Raw genomic sequence first — 21,024 nt, forward strand, 5'->3', positions numbered from 1 at the left:
ACCTTTGGTTTTTGCTTTCTTGTGCTACCTATTAGTAAAACCTAATAAAATATACTCAAAAAAAATCTAGAATATCAAGTTTAAATACTACACTGCAAGCCAGTCACAGGACAATGCAGATGAACTATGATGTCATCATACAATTCATTTTCAAAATTCTCCTTTAATCCTCCCAACAAATTTGTGTGGTATGATACTCTTCAACTTTATATCCGAGAAAACTGAGACTCAAAAAGATTTTATAATTTGCCCAGGGCAGCATGGGAACTAAAATCCAGAACTTTAACTACAAGCTCATTGCGCATGCAGTTTTATCACAATGCCAGACTTAAACATAGGCATAAAGAACTCAGAAATCTGTGGTGAAATTCTTTGCTTATTTATGAAGAACATCTGTTTATAATTAATAGCATGTGGAACACTGGGCATGCAGGAGGGAAGGAAGAAGTACCAGAGAGCCCTTTAGGGCCTCAAGTTGTCTAATCTAAACTTTCCTATTTCAAGAAAGCTCTTTCAGTAAGAGGGAACACAAGGTCTAGGTGACAGAAAAGCATTTTGGAGCTCTGAACTCCTGAATGTACTCTGAGCCACCAACTGAAAGCTGGTCTGGTGCCTTCCAGGGACTAAAGACCAGTTGTGAGCCGGGCACCATGAGAGGCTCTTTCTAGGCACTGTTCTCCTCTTCCTCATGGTCCTTTGGGCTAGTGATAGAATCCCAGGCTGAGGGATAGAAGAACTTCTCCAAAGTCACCCAACTAACACAGTGACAGAATGGGGGATCCAAATCCTGATTGTTATGACTTCAAAACCATTGTTTAATCTGTAAGAATAACAGAAGTAAAAAGTAATAGAAGGCAGACCAATGTTTGTGTGGGTGAGGGATCAGGGAGAGCAGAAGGAAGGGATTGCATAGGGGGTACCAGGAAACTTGTGGGAGGTGATTCCTCCCACAATTTGTGGGATATAGTCACTATTTGAATTGCAATGGTGGTTTCACAGATGTTTACACATGCTAAAACTTAGCAAACTATATTAAATTTGTGTCATTTATTGTCTGTCAGCTTCACCTCAATGAACCTGTTTAGGCAGGAAAAAACACATTGTTCTTTTTACTAACCACTGACCATGACCCCAAAATATTTGCCCTTAAACTGCATCTAATCACAGGGAAACCAGGCCAAACAGTTCTTTCTCTAACCAATTTAGTTCTGTTAGTTCTGAGTTTATGTAAACTATTAATAAAACATCACAGAAAGATAGTTTTAAATATCTAAGAGTCACAAACTATTTCCAAACACTCTACAGCAATTCAGAATGCATATCCTAACAAATAAAACGTTAATTACAAAATAGCCTGATAAAATGATAAGAGTAAGGGCATTGCACAAACCTGGATTGAGACACATCCTTGGTTCTTACAAGTGAATCTATTCAGGTCGCTAAATCTGTATTCAGCTTCTCATTTATAAAATGAAAGTGATAATAACAATGCTACCACTTGTTAATATTGTACTATGTGCCTATGTACATAGTCAAAGCTATGGTTTTTCCAGTATGAATGTGAAAGTTGCACCAAAAAGAAGACTGAGCACCTAAGAATTGATGCTTTTGAGCTGTGGTGTTTGAGAAGACTCTTGGGCGTGCCCTGGACAGCAAGGAGATCAAACCAGTTGATCCTAAAGGAAATCAACACTGAATATTCATTGCAGGACTGATGCTCAAGCTAAAGCTCCAATACTTCAGCTACCTGATGCGAAGAGCTGACTCACTAGAAAAGACCCTCATGCTAGGAAAGATTGAGAGCAGGAGGAGAAGAGGGCAACAGAGGATGAGATGATTGGATGGCATCACCAACTTAATGGACATGAGTTTGAGCAAACTCCAGGAGACAGTGAAGGACAGGAAAGCCTGGCGTGTTGTAATTCATAGGGTCACAAAGAGTCAGACACAATCAAGCAACCAAACAACAAATATGTGCCAAACACCAATCAAAGCACTTTATCTAATTATCTCATTTAATCTTGCCAACAATCACATGCTGTAAATACCACTATATTCCCATCTCATAGACAAATTAAAAAGTTACAGAAATAGTAAGTAACTGAGGTCATATAGTCAGTGAGTACAAGAGCTGGGATTTAAACTCACCTTGCAATATTATTCTGACGAATGAACTTGAAGAAAGAAGTAAAATACAATCTTGTGTGTTTTAGTCGCTCAGTTGTGTCCCACTCTTTGCAATCCCATGGACTGCAACCCATCAGACTCCTCTGTCCATGGGATTTCCCAAGCAAGAATACTGGAGTGGGTTGCCATTTCCTTCTCCAGGGGATCTTCCTGACCCAGGGAGAGAACCCAGGTCTTTTGCATTGGCAGGCAGGTTTTTACCACTAACACCACCTAGTACGTTCTCTCTATTCTTCAAGCAAGTTTCACTAAAAGAAGTCTCTCATATTGAAAGATAAGAAAATTTATTTTAATATTCTACAAATTAAACTTTTAACTGATTATGGCTAATAGCATGCACTTTACCCAACTTATCCCTAATTCTGTCTGCAAATTAACTATTACTTTTCTGTTCTATTGATGAGGAAAATGTAATTCTGAAATGTCAAATAATCTTTTTAATAGTGGCACAGATATAAGTCTTCTGACAAGCAATGGAGCTCTTTTCAGTTTAGCTTATTGCCATCCAAGCCACTCAGAACTACACACAGTACATTTTCAGAGACCACTCCTTAAGCATCTTAAGCAATATCTTTCATAACAGCACAGAACCAAAGTTTCATGGATTCTGAGCTTAAAACTTTTTACTCTAAATCGTGATGCTTACAGTATTAACACTTTATAATTAATATCTATGCACTAATATACCCAGTCTTTTTTTTTCTCATTTCTGGTCTGAGTAAGAAAACTTATGCTCCAATCTGTCAAAACGAAAAACAAAAACCAGGATGTAATATTTGTTTAGCACATTTACGAAACTCACATATATTAAATACTCACAACTTTAAAAAACAGACAGACATGATTATCCTCACTTTGGGGGGGTGGGGGAGTGAGATTCAGAGTACTTAAACAACTTGGCCCAAGTCAGACAGCTCGTAAGTGGCTAAAACGGGGTTCAAATTCAGATTTTGAGCATACATCCAGAATCTTCAATACACGAGACTTTATTTTCTTTCAGAAATAAGCTCAGGTGTCTATTCCTCCAAGAACTCTTCTCTGAAAAAGGCATTAACACCTCCGTCTCTGCTACTTATTTTACAGCTCTACAACACACTCATCTGTGTATAGTTTTTCTCTTGTACCTGGGAGCTCCTTGGAGACAGAGACCACATCTTACTCAGCTCTGTATCATCAGAACCTACCTAGCATAGAGCCTGACATTCATATTAACTAAATGAATGCAGGCGTAAGTGATTATTTTGGGGATAGGGAGGGAGGTGGGAGGGGGGTTCAGGATGGGGAACACATGTAAATCCATGGCTGATTCATGTCAATGTATGGCAAAAACCACTACAATACTGTAAAGTAATTAGCCTCCAACTAATAAAAATAAGTGGAAAAAATAAATAAAAATAAAAATAAAATAAATGATTATTTTTGTGTGCTATTAAGACTCTAAACAAAATATTTTTTTTGGAAGCCGTAATTTAAATCACCTGTCAGGAACTATTAAGTTCTTAATAAGGCTTAAAACCCCCACACTTGTTAAGTCTCAGTCATCCCACCACCATAAGAGATAAGTCAAATCCTATATATGTAGGCTCAAAAAAATCAAATGCACAAGCAGAGTACTTGTGGTTTGGTTTTGGAGCATTCATCTTATGTTACCTAAAAGTTAAAATTGACCAAAAAATTAATAAAGAGGAAAACTTGGAAGCAGAGACAAGAACTAAGAGTTTAAAAAGCAATCATAAAAAAAAAAAAGCAATAATAAGATCCTAGCTTTTCCATTGACCAATGCAATTTCATTCATTCCAAGTGAGATTCAGGACCTGTCACAAATCAAGTTCTTTATGAAGATCTGTATGTCCACCGTATATACTGTTCCACTGACCTACCTATGGGCAAAAAATAGAGGATGAGGGTGAGCTGAAGTGTAATGAAGAAAACACAAGGAAAGGTTCAACGGCCACAAAAGAAAAACCATTCTACTAAAACAGCCCAAAAAAAGAAAAAAGAAAATAAAATAAAACAGCCTAGAATAACATGGGTTGGGAAGTTACAATGCTAACCGATCAGCCTGAAACTATGGATTCACTCAATAAGACCTTACCAATGCCTACTCTGTATAAGGTCGAAAAATGAGTTCTAGAGAATAAAAGGATAATTACATACAATCCCTGCTCACTGCAAAGTAGAGGAGACCAATAAATAATAAATGGATAATTACAACCCAGAGATGAGGCAACCCAGAGATGGGGCACCCAAACCCAACCCGGGAAAGTCAAGGAAAGCTTTCTGGAAAAGGTTAACTCCTAGGCTGAATCTTAAAGGCTGAACAGGAGTTAGACCAATCAAAAGTTAAAAGGAGACATCCAGGCCCAGAGAGAAGCATGTGTAAAGACATTAAAGCAAGAAGGATGGCACATCAGGAGAACTGCAAACACCCAACAATGTACACTTCATTAGAACTAGAGGTAAAACGTGCAAGCTGGGAGGAGAGACAGACAATGAATGACACAGGAGAGAGTTAAGGGGAGATTACTGAGCGAACTCTCTTACTAAAAACACCACACCAGAGCTCCATCTGGGGCTTCCCTGGTGGCTCAGCAGTAAAGAATCCGCTGGCAATGCAGCAGACTCCGGTTCCATCCCTAGGTCGCAAAGATCCCCTAGAGAAGGAAACAGCAACCCACTCCAGTACTCTTGCCTGGGAAATCCCATGGACAGAAGAGCCTGGCAGGCTATACAGTCCATGGTGTCACAAAAGTAGGACACAACTTAGTGACTAAACCACCAAGAGAAACCCATCTAGGAGACAGTATACCTACATTGACATGTGAAAGCAGGCTCATTTAGAATGGATAGTTGGTTTTCTCCTCCATAATTCCACAGCCTGAGCAAAATGTACTGTCAACTATACTTTTAAAAAAAAGTGCTGTCAAAGACAAGTCTCAAAAGTATGGATAATATTAGCACCAACAAAAATAAAGGCAGAAAAATTCAAAGAACATTCTTTCTTTGGTTCTGGGGCAGAGTACTATGGAGAAATACTTGATCCCCTCTGTAATGAGTAGTACAGTTAGAAAGAAATTTTAAAAGGGGCATTTCTCACATTCACTGACATTTTTAATTTAGAAAGAACTATCAACATCAGTGAATTTTCCAGAACAATTCAAACTGTTTCAACTAGACCAGAAAATTTTAAAAAGTCGATAGAGAGCCAAAGATCATACTATACCTGCATTGGCTCATGAATAAACACAGGCACACAACCAAAAAACAGACCTTTGCTGCCAGGAAGACCAAGCAAACTACAATCAGAAAACAAATCCCCAAATACAAAAACCAATAAATTCAGTGCTCTATTTCTCTAACAAAAATGCTTTAGAAGCCAAAATACTGTTCCTTCTTAACATGCTAAAAGTCATATTAAATGCATGCTTCATTCTAGAAGGATAATAGCTCTTATTCATTGACAGTAGTATATACCAAGCACTGTGATCATTTCTTTACATGAACTGTCTCATTCAATCCTCAAAACTACCTCGGAATTATGTACTACTATTGCTGTCTTTCCCTTTTTAAAGATTTTAAAAAATGAGGTACAGAAAAGTAAAGTAACTTGCACAAGGTCTCAAAGGTATTAAGGGGGAAATCAGAGGCAACATAGATATATTATCTATTCCTGAAGAAATCATTGACAATCTAATGAAAACTCATCCCATTAGATTTTCTCAATTCCTAAATTCCCAAATTATTTAAACAGTTTGATAGTCTATCATTAAGAAGATGGACCCTTTCCCCACAACAACAAATGGTGACCAGACTCTACCATGCCAATCTACACACAGCCCAGAAGGGATGGGTTATATCGTACTCTGCAAAAACTGGTTCACTTATTTAGCACCAGCTCAAGTATTCAACAGAAACTTACTAAACCCTACTAGGTTCCAGGTATCAAGGATTCAGAAATAAGCAGTGGGACACTGTCCTTGGACAATAGCACAGAATATAGTAAAGACCACTCACAGGTTTTGGAGGTAGAAAAGCCTGGGGATAAATCCCACCCTAGTCACTGGCTAGTGGGCCTGAGTAGGCTCTACATCTCTGAGCCAAAGCTTTCTCATGTGCAGAATAAAGTAATTATGGCCACCCTACAGAAGAACTCTGTATTTAAATAAGTTACCATACTTAAACAGCCTAGCACAAAGTAGGCATACAGTGAAAGTTAAGTCTCCTTCCCCTAAGGTTCCAGGCTGTATGGGGATGTTGGCTGAAAGGCAAAATAATGCTCAGTACTATAACTTGTTTACCCTACCCTCCTCCATCCGCCTCTGCCCAATCACAGTCAAAATCCAGTCATTACACAACAAGATTACTTGGTTGTGGCTCCATCTGCATCGTTCTCTTTTACTGCAAATGCTCCCAGTGAAGGGTAGGAAGACAGAGAATCACTTTTATACACGGCTATGCACAGTTCACTAAAAGCCACTTCACACCTTTCTTTCAACACAAATAGTAAAGAATAAGGATCAAGCCCAATGATTTTCTAACATACGGATAAAGTTGTAAAACTGCTCAACTCTGAAGTGTTTTGGTTCTACTAAGCACAGGAAAGGGCTTCCCTGGTGGCTCAGAAGGTAAAGAATCTGCCTGCAATGCAGGAAACCCGGGTTCAATCCCTGGGTTGGGAAGATCCCCTGAAGAAGGAAATGGCAACCCACTCCAGTATTCACGCCTGGAGAATTCCATGACAGAGGAGCCTGGTGGGCTACAATCCATGGGATCACAGAGTCGGACACAACTGAGCAACTAACACTTGAAGTGAAGGAAAAACCAGTTATATTCATGCTAGCTTTCAAACCAATATTTTTAATAAAGTTTTAACAAATCACTCAGTCATGTCCGATTCTTTGCAACCCCATGGACTGTAGCCCACCAGGCTCCTCTGTTCATGGAATTTTCCAGGCAAGAATACTGGAGTGGATAGCCATTCCTTTCTCCAGGGGATCTTTCTGATCCAGGGATTGAACCCAAGTCTCCTGCATTGCAGGCAGATTCTTTACCCTCTGAGCCAGGGAAGCCCCTTTCACTAAGAAATCCACCTATTTCTCCAATAAGAAATAAGTAAAGCCTGGAAACATAATTATACTAATAAATAAAAACTATACCACCTTGAATTGAATTAAGGCAGTGACACCAAACTGTGACACTGTCATTGCATTCTTCATAGCCAATGCCAAAAAAGGACTATTTTGAGGCCTTGCTGAAGCCACAAAAGTTATGAATCTTATTAAATTTCATTCCTTACCTACAAATATTTCTACATAACAAAGTACAAGAGTTTTCCCAAGGAAAAACACTAAGGCACTTATGTAATTGAGTTGCAAGCTGAATTACCTGCCTTTTTTTTTCATGAAACACCATTTTAACTTAAAAGAACAACTGCCAGACAAACTGATTATTCAGACTTGGATGTTTGGCAGACATTTTTTCAAAAATGAACAATGTGAGACTGTCACTTCAAGGAAAACAACTGTCAGTATTTGTTGCCAATGACAAAATTTGAGCTTTCAAGCAAAAATTAGAGAAGTCTTGTCTGATAGAATTGGTGGAGATATTAACAAATGTAACAGTTGACACTGTATGATAAAATATATCAACATTTTTACAAGATCTGCATAACTCAATGAGCCAATATTTTCCAGATGATCAAAGCATGGTGACATAAAATTATGCCTGAGTAGAAAACCCATTCAAAGTACAAAACATACCAGCAGAATTTAGTGTAACAGAGTATGAAAGGCTCACTGTATAGCTTCAGATTCCATAAGATAATGGACCTCTAAAGAAACTAGCAGTTGACAAGTTTCAGTGTAGTATTAAAAAAAAAAAAAGAATATCCATCAATTATCTAAAAAGTCAACCAAGGGAATTCCCTGAAAGTCCAGCGGTTAGGACTCCATGCTCCCACTACCTGGGTGTCTAGGTTCAATCCCTGGTCAGGGAACTAGGATCCCCCAAGTCTTGTGGTACAGCCAAAAAACGTCAATTAAAACATTCCTCCCTTTTCTAGCCACATATATATGGGACTGGAGAAGGAAATGGCAACCCACTCCAGTATTCTTGCCTGGAAAACCCTACGGACAGAGGAGCCTGGTCGGCTACAGTCCACAGGGTCACAAAGAGTCAGACATGACTGAGCATGCACACTCACTCATATATGGGACAGGATATTCTTTACATACCATAAACAAAACAACCAGCTGCAACAGATTGAATGTAGAAGCAGATATGTATCCAGTCAGACAGTGAAAAGCTTTGGAAAAATTTTAAATAATATTCTTCTATTTGGGGGTAATAATATAGCTATTTTCATTAAAATATGCTAATATTTAATAGGTTTATTATTTTTAAATGCACAGTTTTAATTTTTAAAACAGCAAATATTGGTAGATGCAACCCACAAACAAAAGTTCTTAGGGGTCTTCAAAAATAAGAGTGAAGACACCAAAATGTTTGAGAACTATTGCTATACAGCAATGAAAAGGATAAATTACTGCTACATTGTTATTGTTGTTTAGTTGCTAAGTCTGGTCCAATTCTTTGCCACCCCATGGACTGTAGCCTGCCAGGCCTCTCTGGCCCTGGGATTTCCCAGGCAAGAATACTGGAGCGGGTTATCATTTCCTTCTCCAGGGGATCTTTCCAACCCAGGGATCAAATGCAAATCTCTTGCATTGGCAGGCGGATTCTGGGCCACCAGGGAAGCCCACTGCTAAATGCAAGAACATAAATGAATCTCACAAACAAAGCTGAGTGCAAAAAGCCAGTCATACCTTATAAAAATTCATAAAGAGGCAAAAAATAATCTATGGTATTGGAAGTTAGAATGTTCATTACCCAATTAGGGATTGAACCTGGGCCACAGCAGTGAAAGAACCAAGTCCCAACCACTGAACCATCAGGAATTCCCAAATTTCTTGAACTGAATGCTGGTTACATTTTTTGTGCACTTTTTCTTCATATGTTATATATATACAGCAATGCAATTTCTTTTTAATTTATATTTTCTTAAAAAAAAAAAAACACCCATACACATACCTGCTTTAGACTCAACTGAATAAGTTTCATTAGCACTGGTCAGAGTAGAGCTAGCACAGTTGTTTTTTTTTTTTTCATTTATTTTTATTAGTTGGAGGCTAATTACTTTAAATATTATAGTGGTTTTTGCCATACATTGACATGAATCAGCCATGGATTTACATGTGTTCCCCATCCCGATCCCCACTCCCACCTCCCTCCCCATCCCATCCCTTTGGGTCATCCCAGTGAACCAGGCCCGAGCACTTGTCTCATGCATCCAACCCAGACTGGCAATCTGTTTCACAGTTGATAATATACATGTTTTGATGCTGTTCTCTCAGATCATCCCACCCTTGCCTTCTCCCATAGAGTCCAAAAGTCTGTTCTTTACATCTGTGTCTCTTTTTCTGTCTTGCATATAGGGTTATCATTACCATCTTTCTAAATTCCATATATATGCGTTAGTATACTGTATTGGTGTTTATCTTTCTGGCTTACTTCACTCTGTATAGTGGGCTCCAGTTTCAACCATCTCATTAGAACTGATTCAAATGTATTCTTTTTACTGGCTGAGTAATATTCCATTGTGTATATGTACCACAGCTTTCTTATCCATTTGTCTGCTGATGGGCATCTAGGTTGCTTCCATGTCCTGGCTATTATAAACAGTAGCACAGTTTTTTAAAACAGATCTTCAGGTAAGTTGAAATAAGCTACTACTCATTTAAGTAGGTTGAAAAACATTGATCTAAGAATTTAAAACAAGGGAGCTTTATATACAGTACAGTAAGAAGAGTAAGGGCTTTGGAGTAAGGTGGATCAGGTCTTTAATACAAGCTTCTCTTCTCTAACTATAGAACCAAACGCAAGCTACTCAGTCCCTGCCGGTCTCAGTTTCTTCAGCTTCCTCTTCTATAAAATGGGCACAATACCCTAAAGTGGGTAAATATGAGGATTAAATTATATACTCAGAGAGTAAGCACCCAGCATACTCCCTACCACAGATATTCAAATATTAAGTCCTTTTCATCTTTTCACACTCATCTCCTACTAGTCCTATTGCCAAAGATAAATAACCCCCTTGAGTCTTGATTTCTTAATCCTTAAAATGAAAATAATGCTACATGACTAACCTGTGCACTGTAGATCAAGTAAAATAGTATAATTATATTTGCAGAAATATAAATAATGCAACTGTACATATATATATATACAGACAGGAAGTTTTGCTATGATTTCGAAACAAAAGAGAGAGACAAGACATTAGAAAACTAAGAGAGTTCCCTGGTGACCCAGTGGTTAGGATTCCAGGCTTTCACAGCCAAGGATCAGGTTCAATCTCTGGTGGCAGAACTGAAATCCAACAAGCCACATGGCAAAGCCAAAAAACAGAAACAAAAACATGATACCTAAAAAAAAAGAAGAAAGAAAACTAGGATATGTACAAAAGGTTATAACATACAGACTAGAAAACGAGCATCAGCAGAATCTATCAAGCTTGAAGGACATGATCAGAAGCCAAATCAAGGTTATAATCTCTAGTCAGCCAGGGATTGAACCTTCTGTGAAAAATAGATCAGCCTAGGGTTCCTTCAAAATGTTTGCATCTAAGAAACAACACAATCTATATCATCATAAAAACAGGCATATTCTGAAAGTACCCAGACACCTGCATAAACTGAGAAAGGTGGGGGAGTTGTACTGGAATTTTATAAACCAAGGTATTTTCAAAGCATCTTTATACAGAAATCCATGGCCCATTTAACAAAATGTTAAACTTTTAGATAAACAGAGCACTTTGACAAAAAAGACTCTGTACAGTTATTTTTCATACTAAAATGCATAATTGCCTAAAGGAACTAATTTTATAATAAACAAAACATGAAAACTGAGCCACTTTACTCTCTAAGCTCTTCAATATTCTACAACTTTAAGGGACTTCCCTGGCCGTCCAGTGGCTAAAACTCTGTACTTCCACTGCAGGAGGCATGGGTTCTAACCCTGGTCAGGGAACTAAGATCCTGTATGCCATGTGATAGAGCTAAAAAAATAAAAAGTTTACAACTTTTAAGTCTGATTTCTGATAACATACCAGGGATTGTCAAGCTATGGCACACTCACGGCCTGTTTTTGCACAGCCTGTTAACTAAGAATGAAACATAGGAGGAGGGAAGAAGGGAGATGTGGAGGGGAAAGAAAAGGAAGAGAAAAAAATAATAGAGACTGTATGTGGCCCACAAAGCCTAAAATATTTTACAGAAGCATTTGCTAACCACTGAGCACATCTTGCTGTCTTGCACTTTTGAAACTTGTGTTATACATCATTATTACCAAAGCCTTTATCAATCCAATTAAACTCTAAATTCCACTGTAAATAAATAAAAATCTACATCTGGAAAAACACCATCATCTTACTCCTCATTAGAATATCATACTATTGGTTTGTCATCTCTTCTATGCTCACTTCAAAAATTAATCATTCACTACTTGCAAGGCACCCTCCAGGAGCAAGGACTATAAAGATGACTAGAACACAGTCCCTGCTCCCAAGAAACTTACAGTTAAGTGAAGGGGCAGACAGAAATAGTCAATTTTCCTGAAACAGCCCAAGTACTGTAACAGAGGCACACACTGGGTGCTCCTTGTGAACTAATGACAAACTTTAAGGATGCTGAAAGAACCCAGAGGGATGAATAAAGGAGAAACAGCATGAGCAAAGGTATAAAACTGTAAAACATCTGTATAAACTACATACTGCTCAGTGTTACCAGTGATGGGAGATTAGGCAGAAGAAGTACATCGGGACAGGTCATAACAGAAGGCGTAATATATCATGCTAAGGAGCTTAGACTTTAGAGCCAATGAAGGGACTGAAGCAAGCGAGTGATGTGGACATTCTGCTGCTGAGAGGAAGATAGGTTTACTACTGCACATGTATGATACAAAAACAAGTTAGGAGGCTACTGCCCTTGTACAGGCAAGATTAAGAGCTGAACTAAGATGCTAATAGTAGTAAAGGGGAGATGAATTTCAGGAATATTTAGGAGGATTTATCTGGGGCTACAGGATAAGGGACAAGAAAAGACTAATAGCACAGATTCATATCTTGAATGGCTGGATGGACAGCAGTGCCTTTAAGTTAGGACAAAACTACAGGAAGGGATGATTTTAACTTTTAGGGGAGATAAAAAGGGAGAAGTCAGAAGGAGATGGGGAAAATGAGTTCTGTTTGGGACCTGTTGAATTTAAGGATCATCAAAACAGATGTATGTAGGTTGTCAATAGCCAGTGAGATATACAAGTCTAGAGATCAGGAAAGATGTTTGAGCTGGAGACAGAAATTTTGAGAGTCATCAGCATATAATAGCAGTTAAAGCCAACAGAGTGGGCAAGACTACTCAAAGAAAGAATCTTAAAAAGTCCAGTGAGCCAAGATCCATGGGGTCACAAAGAGTCGAACACAACTGAGCAACTTTCACTTTATATGCTGGAAAGCTGTACTATTACATATTGCAGGCAGATTCTTTACCATCTGAGCCACCAGGGAAGCACCTCTTACCTCATATAATCCATTAAACAACCCAACAACTGAATATTATCTTTTACATATGCACAAATGATCCATCTCACTGTACTCTAACTCTGTAATAAGTTACAGGTAGAAAACTAAGAGAGAAATGACTGTATTTGTCAGGAGAGTGGAAAACAAACATTGCACACCACATTCTCCACTTCAAAGTCTCAATTGTTCCATTTTGAGCAAGTCAGCACAGTTAACGTAGAACCAGGTCCCATAAACTCACTAGGAGAAAGTTCTCTAACAGCCTCTCTGTCCCACTGTATCTAACAGTCTTCAAGTTTTAAGGGAGAAACTGTGAACTGCTTTTCATGTATTCCTCCTCCACTAGGAGAAGAACCCTTCGGAAAGGCAATAAACCAAATATGACAAGCTTTTCACCTCTGTGTGGGTGCCTGATTTCAGTTTTGTAAACTAGAGAGGGAAAAAAAAAAATTAACATTTATATTATCCTTCACAGTTTGAAGAGTATTTTCACATTTATTATCTCATTTGAGCCCCATTTTACAGGTGAGTAAACTGAAGCTCCAACTGATTACTAATGAATTTGGATTTCTCATCTCTTAGACAAAAAAATTCTTGGTATTTAGGCTGCTTAGGTTGCTAAGCTTCTGATATGTATAAGGATTTCCTATTCATGGTATGCTCTGTACATCAGATGACAGACCTGCCTGTACAATCAGGTGAGGACCAATGTACCAGGCTGCCTTTTTGCGAAAGATGCACAAAAATTCTGATCAGAAGAGAGTTAATTAAGTGACTTGCCAAAACATGACATGAAGTTGTAAGTCGGTATTACAAAGAATTAGTATGTAGTAAATCTAAGATGCTGTTCTTTCACAGCTCACAAAGGTTGCTACTACCCACTCCCATTCCCATTTCCCAGTAGGACTGACCCATATCTGGATAATCTGGTCACCCATAAATGCAAACTGGCTTCCTCTTGCCATCTAGACTACCCATATATGTATGTGTGCATACTTACAGGCAATTACTGAAGAATATACACTTTTAAATATGTATATATAATATACATGGGCTTGCCTGGTGGCTCAGATGGTAAAGACTCCACCTGCAATTTGAGAGACCTGGGTTCCATCCCCGGGTTGGGAAGATCCCCTGGAGGAGGACAGGACAACCCACTCCAGAATTCCTGCCTGGAGAATCCCACAGGCAGAGAAACCTGGTGGGCTACAGTCCATGGGGTCACAAAGAGTTGGACACAACCAAGCAACTAAGCACATATAATATACATACAAATAAGAAATGCTAAAAAAAAAAAAAAAAAAAAGAAAGAAAGAAATGCTGCTGAGACGAATGGATAAGGAAGCTGTGGTACATATACACAATGGAATATTACTCAGCCATTAAAAAGAATACATTTGAATCAGTTCTAATGAGATGGATGAAACTGGAGCCCACTATACAGAGTGAAGTAAGCCAGAAAGATAAACACCAATACAGTAAGTATACATTAGTAAATGCATATATATGGAATTTAGAAAGATGGTAACGATAATCCTATATGCAAAATAGAAAAAGAGACACAGATGTATAGAACAGACTTTTGGACTCTGTGGGAGAAGGCAAGGGTGGGATGTTCTGACAGAATAGCACTGAAACAAGTATACTATCAAAGGTGAAACAGATCACCAGCCCAGGTTGGATGCATGAGACAAGTGCTCAGGGCTGGTGCGCTGCGAAGACCCAGAGGGATGGGATGGGGAGGGAGGCGGGAGGGGGGATCAGGATGGGGAACACATGTAAATCCATGGCTGATTCATGTCGATGCATGGCAAAAACCACTACAATATTGTAAAGTAATTAGCCTCCAACTAATAAAAATAAATGAAAAAAATAAATAAATAAAAAATGCCATTATAAAAAAAAAAAGAAATGCTGCTGAGTAAAAGGACTACAGACAATAATTTTGCTTCCTTTTACTTTTTTGTAAATTTCTATCATGAGCATGTTATTTTAATTAATGGTGGAAGAAATAAAGCTCTTTAAAAATTAAAAAATAAGGATAATAAATAAGAATAAAGCAAGCTACAGAAAAATACTTACACATTTTTCTATTTATATAAAGTTGTAAAGGTATTAAATATACTGTTTAGGATACATATTTGTTTCCTAAAATTATTTTTAAAAGGGAATGATTCACAGAAAATTCAGGAAAGTGGTGGTTACTTCTGAGGGAGAAGGAAGGAAAGGAATCAATCATAAGAACCTTTAAAGATACTAAAAATCTCCTTTTCATTAAGCTTAGTAGCAAAAACTGAGGCCTTCAATTTGCTATCAGTCTTTAAATTGAAGATTTATATTACACAAACTTTTATACATATGATTTATTTCACAATTTGAAAAGAAGATATAAATAGGATTGAAGAATTAGAACTTCAGGTCTGAAACCCAAACTCTTCCACTTACTGTATAATCTTAAGTATTAAGACCAGTTTTTACTCTTCTCAGAGCAGTTTTTCTTCTTATTTTATATGAGAAAGCTAACACCTAACATACGTTTAGTATTTTACTATTTAAAGTTCCTAAACTATAGTACCAACATGCAAACATGTATATGTAGATAAACTGAGATAATAATACAAAGTTATACCTCCTTAATAAATAACAGAACATAAATAACTAAGAACTCAATGGTAGGACACAAGTGGCTATTCACATTCTAGTCTTTTCCTGTCTAATAATAATAATAGCAACAATACTTTTTAATGTGTACTATCTAACACACTGTATTAAATGCTTTCCATGGATTAGTTTGTTTAATCCTCAAGAAAACCTGTGAGATTAGTCCTCTTATACACATTTTACAGAAGAGACCATTGTGTCCAAGGTCACATTGCTAGTAGTAAATGGTGGACAGACTTCAGAATCCACACTCTTGACCACCATATTAGTTTTGCCTCACTTTTCTCACTACTTTTTTTTTTTTTTTTTACTGCGCTTTGCAGCATTCAGGATCTTAGTTCCCTGACCAGGGATCAAACCCATGTCCCCTGCATTGTGAGTATGCAGTCTTAACCACTGGACTACCAGGGAAGTCCCTTCTCACTACATTTAAATCATCTATCTCTCCTATAACACTGAAAGCTCCTTGACAACTGTTTTTTTGTTCATTTTCCCCTGGCACTTAGCAGGCAATAAGTAAATAAATAGTAAACAACTATTTCACATATGTGCAGTGTTTTTAGGACATAAAGTTATTTCAGGACATGAACTGATTTGTTCCCCTCAACGGCCTTCTGAAGTGTTAAAGTTTTTTTAATTTTTACCATTTTTAATTGTATTTAATTGCAAAATTTAGTGGCAGTAAGTACATTCACAATGTTGTTTAAACATTACCACTAAGTATGAAAAGTTTTTAATAACTTTACTAAAATTATTCAGCTATCAAATGGTAGAAAGGGCATTTGAAACCACGACTCTCAACCTCTTAATTCACAAGCTATTCATTCTACCAATGTACCTGTATACCAGTACCTCAACTGCTCCTCTTGCTACCAGAATATTGGGAGAATCAAATGAGGTAAAGATACTAAAACACTTTATATACATTTCTACTGAACAAGTGAACACAGTTGTGATAAAAAAAAATCCACCAAGACATTTCTTCCAAGTGATTATTTTCCATTTTGAGCTCTCAAAAGCTACGGCTTTAATATAAATGTCCCACCTCGAGATCAAGCCTGCAGATGCACAAAAGCAATGGCTGGACCCCAGAGTAAAGTTATGAGGAGAAACGCTTGCATTAGTTAGATTACACTCTCATCAAATTACTGGTAACTGCTCAAACCTGATTTTCATTGTAACACAGAAAGCTTCCTCATAACAAAACACTTTCAATTCCAATGATTAAGTCCAATCTTCAATCATTCTGCCCATTTCGGAAGGACAAAAAAAGATTCTTTATATTGGGTATTTTTATGTGCTCAATTGTGAAAGCCAAGGAAAATGGTTTGTTTACGAGCTAAACTCTGAAGCTTGAACCAAAAACTAGAATTATTTTGATCCCATTGGTGCCAATTTTATCCTCTTTACATCTCTCCCCATTTTTTCCCCAGTCTGAGCACTAATCAACAGCCACTTCATGTTTAACATACCATAGTTAAGGCAATTAAGTCCAGAAAACTATTTCCCTAAAGATGTTTCCTCCATTAACATCCCTCTCTACCTTCCAGCATCACTATTCTGCCATAAGAATGAGCATATCATTAAGCTTTAAATAAAATTTCTGATGAATAGATGGATGTATTATTTTTGTAGTTAATGCAATATGCTTATATCTCCTAATAAATAAAATAAAAATGATTCTATGTTTTTATCTACATCTGCCAGAATTCTAACCACCTGAATTCCTTTGGAAGAAAATTCAATCTATAGAAATACAATCCAATTATTTTAAATCTTATCAAGTAATGTCAAAAGAGAATCAAATGAATAACTCCATCAATAGCAAACCATCTCACCAATGAATATTTATGACATTTCCATATTTCCTGTCTTCTGTTTACATAAAGCGGTAGTGCCAAGATTCATCTCAGGATTATTAGCCTGCAAAACAATGATGGGCCTAATTGCCTTGCAAACCAGGACACCAATAAATGGAGTCTTCAAGCAATCAATTTTAAGAGGGGGAAAAAAAAGGCCTAAGCTCTTCTGAATACATGCACATTGCCTGGCTAGGAAATAAATTCAGGCTCATATTTTTCAGTCTCATTCATCAGTTCTCATGCAAGGAATGTTCCCTTAACTACTTAAGCTCATCAAATCTATTCAATACCAAATTTCAGGGCTAATTTTTAAAACACACCTTGGGCAGAAAGAAGGCAGAGACATCAAACAGAAAGGTATCTATCACATTCCAGTTTCATCTTCTCACCTTTAGTTATGAGAGTGGGTTTTTCCCTCAACTTTCTTTTTAAAATACATGAATAATAGAAGATGCCTTCCCCTCCTCAATTTTACCTTAACTGAAGCCCCACTCAACTTTACCCTTTGTGATGGTTTACTTCCACATGATACTAACACAAATGAAACAAAAACTAACAGCTTAAGAAGTCCTTTAGAAACCAGTCTTTAATGTATCTTCTCTGTCCCCTGCAAAGTCCCCCAACCATAGCCTCCAAAGCTGTCCATTTAGGTCCACTCCCAACCCCCTCCTGTCTCTTGGAGGCCATCCCAACCCCTCCTCTCCAGAATCATCCAATCAACCTCCTCCCAATATCGTTTAATGCCCCTCACCATCCTCCCTGCTCACTCCATACCAATAGCCCCAGGTTTCCCACTCCTTAATTAGCCCCATCTGCTACCTATCAGCAACCACCTCTCCAGTCCTACTAGTTCACCTCAGACATTCTTTCTCCCAAACTGCCTCTGCCACCTTGGCCAAGGGACATTTTTTTCAAGATACCATCCCCCAACCTTGCTCACCACCTGCCACTATTCTTTTGGTGAGTCCAGCCCGGAAGCATCTTCTGTGCCCTCTGCCTCCATCCTGTACCCAGGGGGCCACCAGTGGTTCTAACATCACTCTAAATGCCATCCCGCTGTGTTCCCACCCCACCCCCAAATTTCGATCCTTGTTTGCCCATTTGGGGCCTAACTTCTACTAATTTACCCCCTCCTGCCAGCTCACCCTCACACTCCCCTCACTGAAAGTCCCACCCCCACCAGCTCCTATTACAACTTCCATAAGCACTCCCGAGGAAAACCCCAAATTCTACCTCCTCTGCTCTCCTAACCCACGCTATTCCGTAAGTCTCAACAAATTCCACCATCCCAGATGGCAAGCGCCCACTTCAAGCTCAGGTCTCAACCCGTGCCAAGCCCCTCACCCCCAGCTCCTACCTCCTCTATCAGCCTGACGAAGGTCCACGCCACACTCCAGAATTAACCACCCCCCAGGGTCCTATCCAACTCTGCAGTCGCACTTTCTATTGAAATCAACCCCTTACCCCGCAACCCGGCCCAGATCCCAAGCTGTCAATTGCTCCAGGCCAACCCCAAATCCACCACCCTCATTCAGTCCCCTCCCCCATTAAAAGCCTTCCCACTCCAGTTTCACCACCCATTTCGCCCAAAACCATCCAAATTCCATCCCAACCCTACAACCCCCTGCTCCTGTCCCAGGTCGTTTCCATTAAAAGTCCCCTTGCTTCGTCGCTCCCCCCGCAACCTGCTCGTGTCCCACCCTCACCCCACCCCCAGCCCGCGCCTGGACAAGTCTCCCTTGCCAGCCCGCCGTTCCATCGCGACCTTAACCCCCTTCCCCCAGCCCGTGAGGGGGCTCCGCAGCCCCCATTCTCATTCTCCCCAGTACCACCGGCCCAGGCTCAGCGAGAGCGGAGCTGGGTAGGGTGGGGGTGTATCTCCTCACCGGCGAGCTGCTGCAGGCGAAAACGGCGGCGGCGGCAGCTGAGGCGGCGATGCCCTTGTCTTCTCTGAAGGCTACAGAGGCGACGCTCTCGCTCCGTCGCCCGTGTCCAGTAAGGTGGCGGATGGCGCGCAGGGACCAGGAGCCTCCTCCTCCTCAGCGACTCGGCTCTGAATCCTCTGCAGTAGCCGCCGAGGAGTCCGACGGGTGGGGGCAGGGGACGCTGGGCTGCGGGCGAGGGAGGAGGAGGCTGAGGGAAGGGGCGGGGGACCGCTGAGAAGGGAGGGGAAGGAGGAGCCGGCGCAGCGCCGCGACACGTCCCACAGCCTCAGCTCGCCGGGACCACAACTCCCGGCATGCCCCGCTCCGCCCGGCGCGTCGCCCGCGCCCCCGACCGCGCGCCCGAAGCGGAGGGACCGCTCCCTCCTCGGTCACAGACAATGGAGTAAAGCCAATCATCCGCAGGCGGCTTTTGTAGACTCAGAGACCACACAGGAAGGAAGTTAAGTCACCCAGCAGCCCCATCCTCAAGGGACGGTGTTAGCGGCGTCTCCAACCTCTTCACGCGCGCGCACACACCTCCACACAGCCCTAAGACCTCCTCCCGCTGGACTACATTTCCCAGCATGTCTCACAGCCTCTCGCCCTCTTTCCGGACCCTTCTCAGACCTGGTACTACAGTTCCCAGGGAGTGTGGTCCCTGCGAAGTGCTGGGAGATGCAGTTCTCAGTTCTTCCTCCATGTTAAGAAAAAGCAGTGAAAGAGAGGGGAATGGGAAGGAAATATGCCACCCCGCCGAGTACAGGCCTAGAATGGGCAAGATCACCTGCGAGTCTGTACTCTTCTCGATAACCGTTTGCCACTGTCTCGCACCAGAACTAATGCAGCAGCTTCCTCCTGGTCTCCCTGCAAAACTAGACGACTTGGCAGCTTGAGCCCAAATATAAAAAGAGGGTACTTCGTGACCCAGCTCCGTTACTTTTAAGAATTTACCTTAGAAAGATAATCAGTTTGGAAAAGATGAATGGACAAGGTTGTTATCGCAGGTTGTTGATTATAGTGGGGTAAACGTTAAGTGTCCATCACTAGGAGCTGCTTGAATTATATATACAAACAATGCATTAAACAGCTGTTTAATATGGGTCTATTTCTTGACATCAAAAACTATTCACAGTTTATTCTCAAATGATAATAGAACAGCATGTTTAGAGTGATCTAATTTATGTGAAACGAGACAATAGTCTATAAGCATAAAAAGATTTCAGTAAAAAGGTTCCCCAAAATAGTATATGTAATAATCTTGGAATAAAGTGTGTCAGATTTAAAGTAATTTTTATTTTCATACTGCCAAAATTGTTTAAAAAGAGTACAAACTTTTAAAGCTATAAACTATTTTCAAAAAATAAAATTTTCAAATTTAACAACCTGTTTTTGCTACCTAAAAGCTTTTCATGGCTTTCTGTTGTCCTCAGTGGTGCTCCAAAAGGAGGACTATCTATTTCCACTATTACAACAAATAATAGTGGTCACTTACAATTCATAAAAGAATAGTAAGTTAGTAGAGAGGATTTTCTCAATTTTCATTGTATTAAATGTTTCCATCTTCTGGTCTTTCTACACCCATTTGCTCCTTTTCTCCTACTCATTCTTGAAACTCAAGCCAAAGTCCTGCCTTCCCAAGAACATACTTTAGACATACTGATTTTCCTTTAATTTGAATTCTTATAGCAATGGTTTCTAATCTATGGGCCAGAGATCATTGTTAGGGAGAGGAGTGAGGAGGGAGGCATAAACTTAT

The 21,024-nt window shown here is 39.6% G+C and overlaps 1 protein-coding gene across 4 annotated transcripts in view; it reads right to left on the reverse strand.

Annotated features, from left to right (window-relative positions):
* Window positions 1-19,801, reverse strand: part of FAM168A (family with sequence similarity 168 member A) — a 210,569-nt gene extending 190,768 nt beyond the window's left edge. The window contains exons 1-2 of one of the 4 annotated variants that reach the window (XM_043482490.1): window positions 19,230-19,801; window positions 17,320-17,404 (exon numbers count right to left, since the gene is read on the reverse strand). The gene's annotated coding sequence lies outside the window, so the exon portion shown is untranslated. The remainder of the gene's footprint in view (window positions 1-17,319; window positions 17,405-19,229) is intronic. The other 3 variants (XM_043482489.1, XM_043482493.1, XM_043482492.1) reach the window with 3 other exon arrangements.
* Window positions 19,802-21,024: the final 1,223 nt, after the last annotated feature.

Source organism: Cervus canadensis, chromosome 11 (assembly GCF_019320065.1).
Source record: "Cervus canadensis isolate Bull #8, Minnesota chromosome 11, ASM1932006v1, whole genome shotgun sequence".
Lineage (NCBI taxonomy): Eukaryota > Metazoa > Chordata > Mammalia > Artiodactyla > Cervidae > Cervus > Cervus canadensis.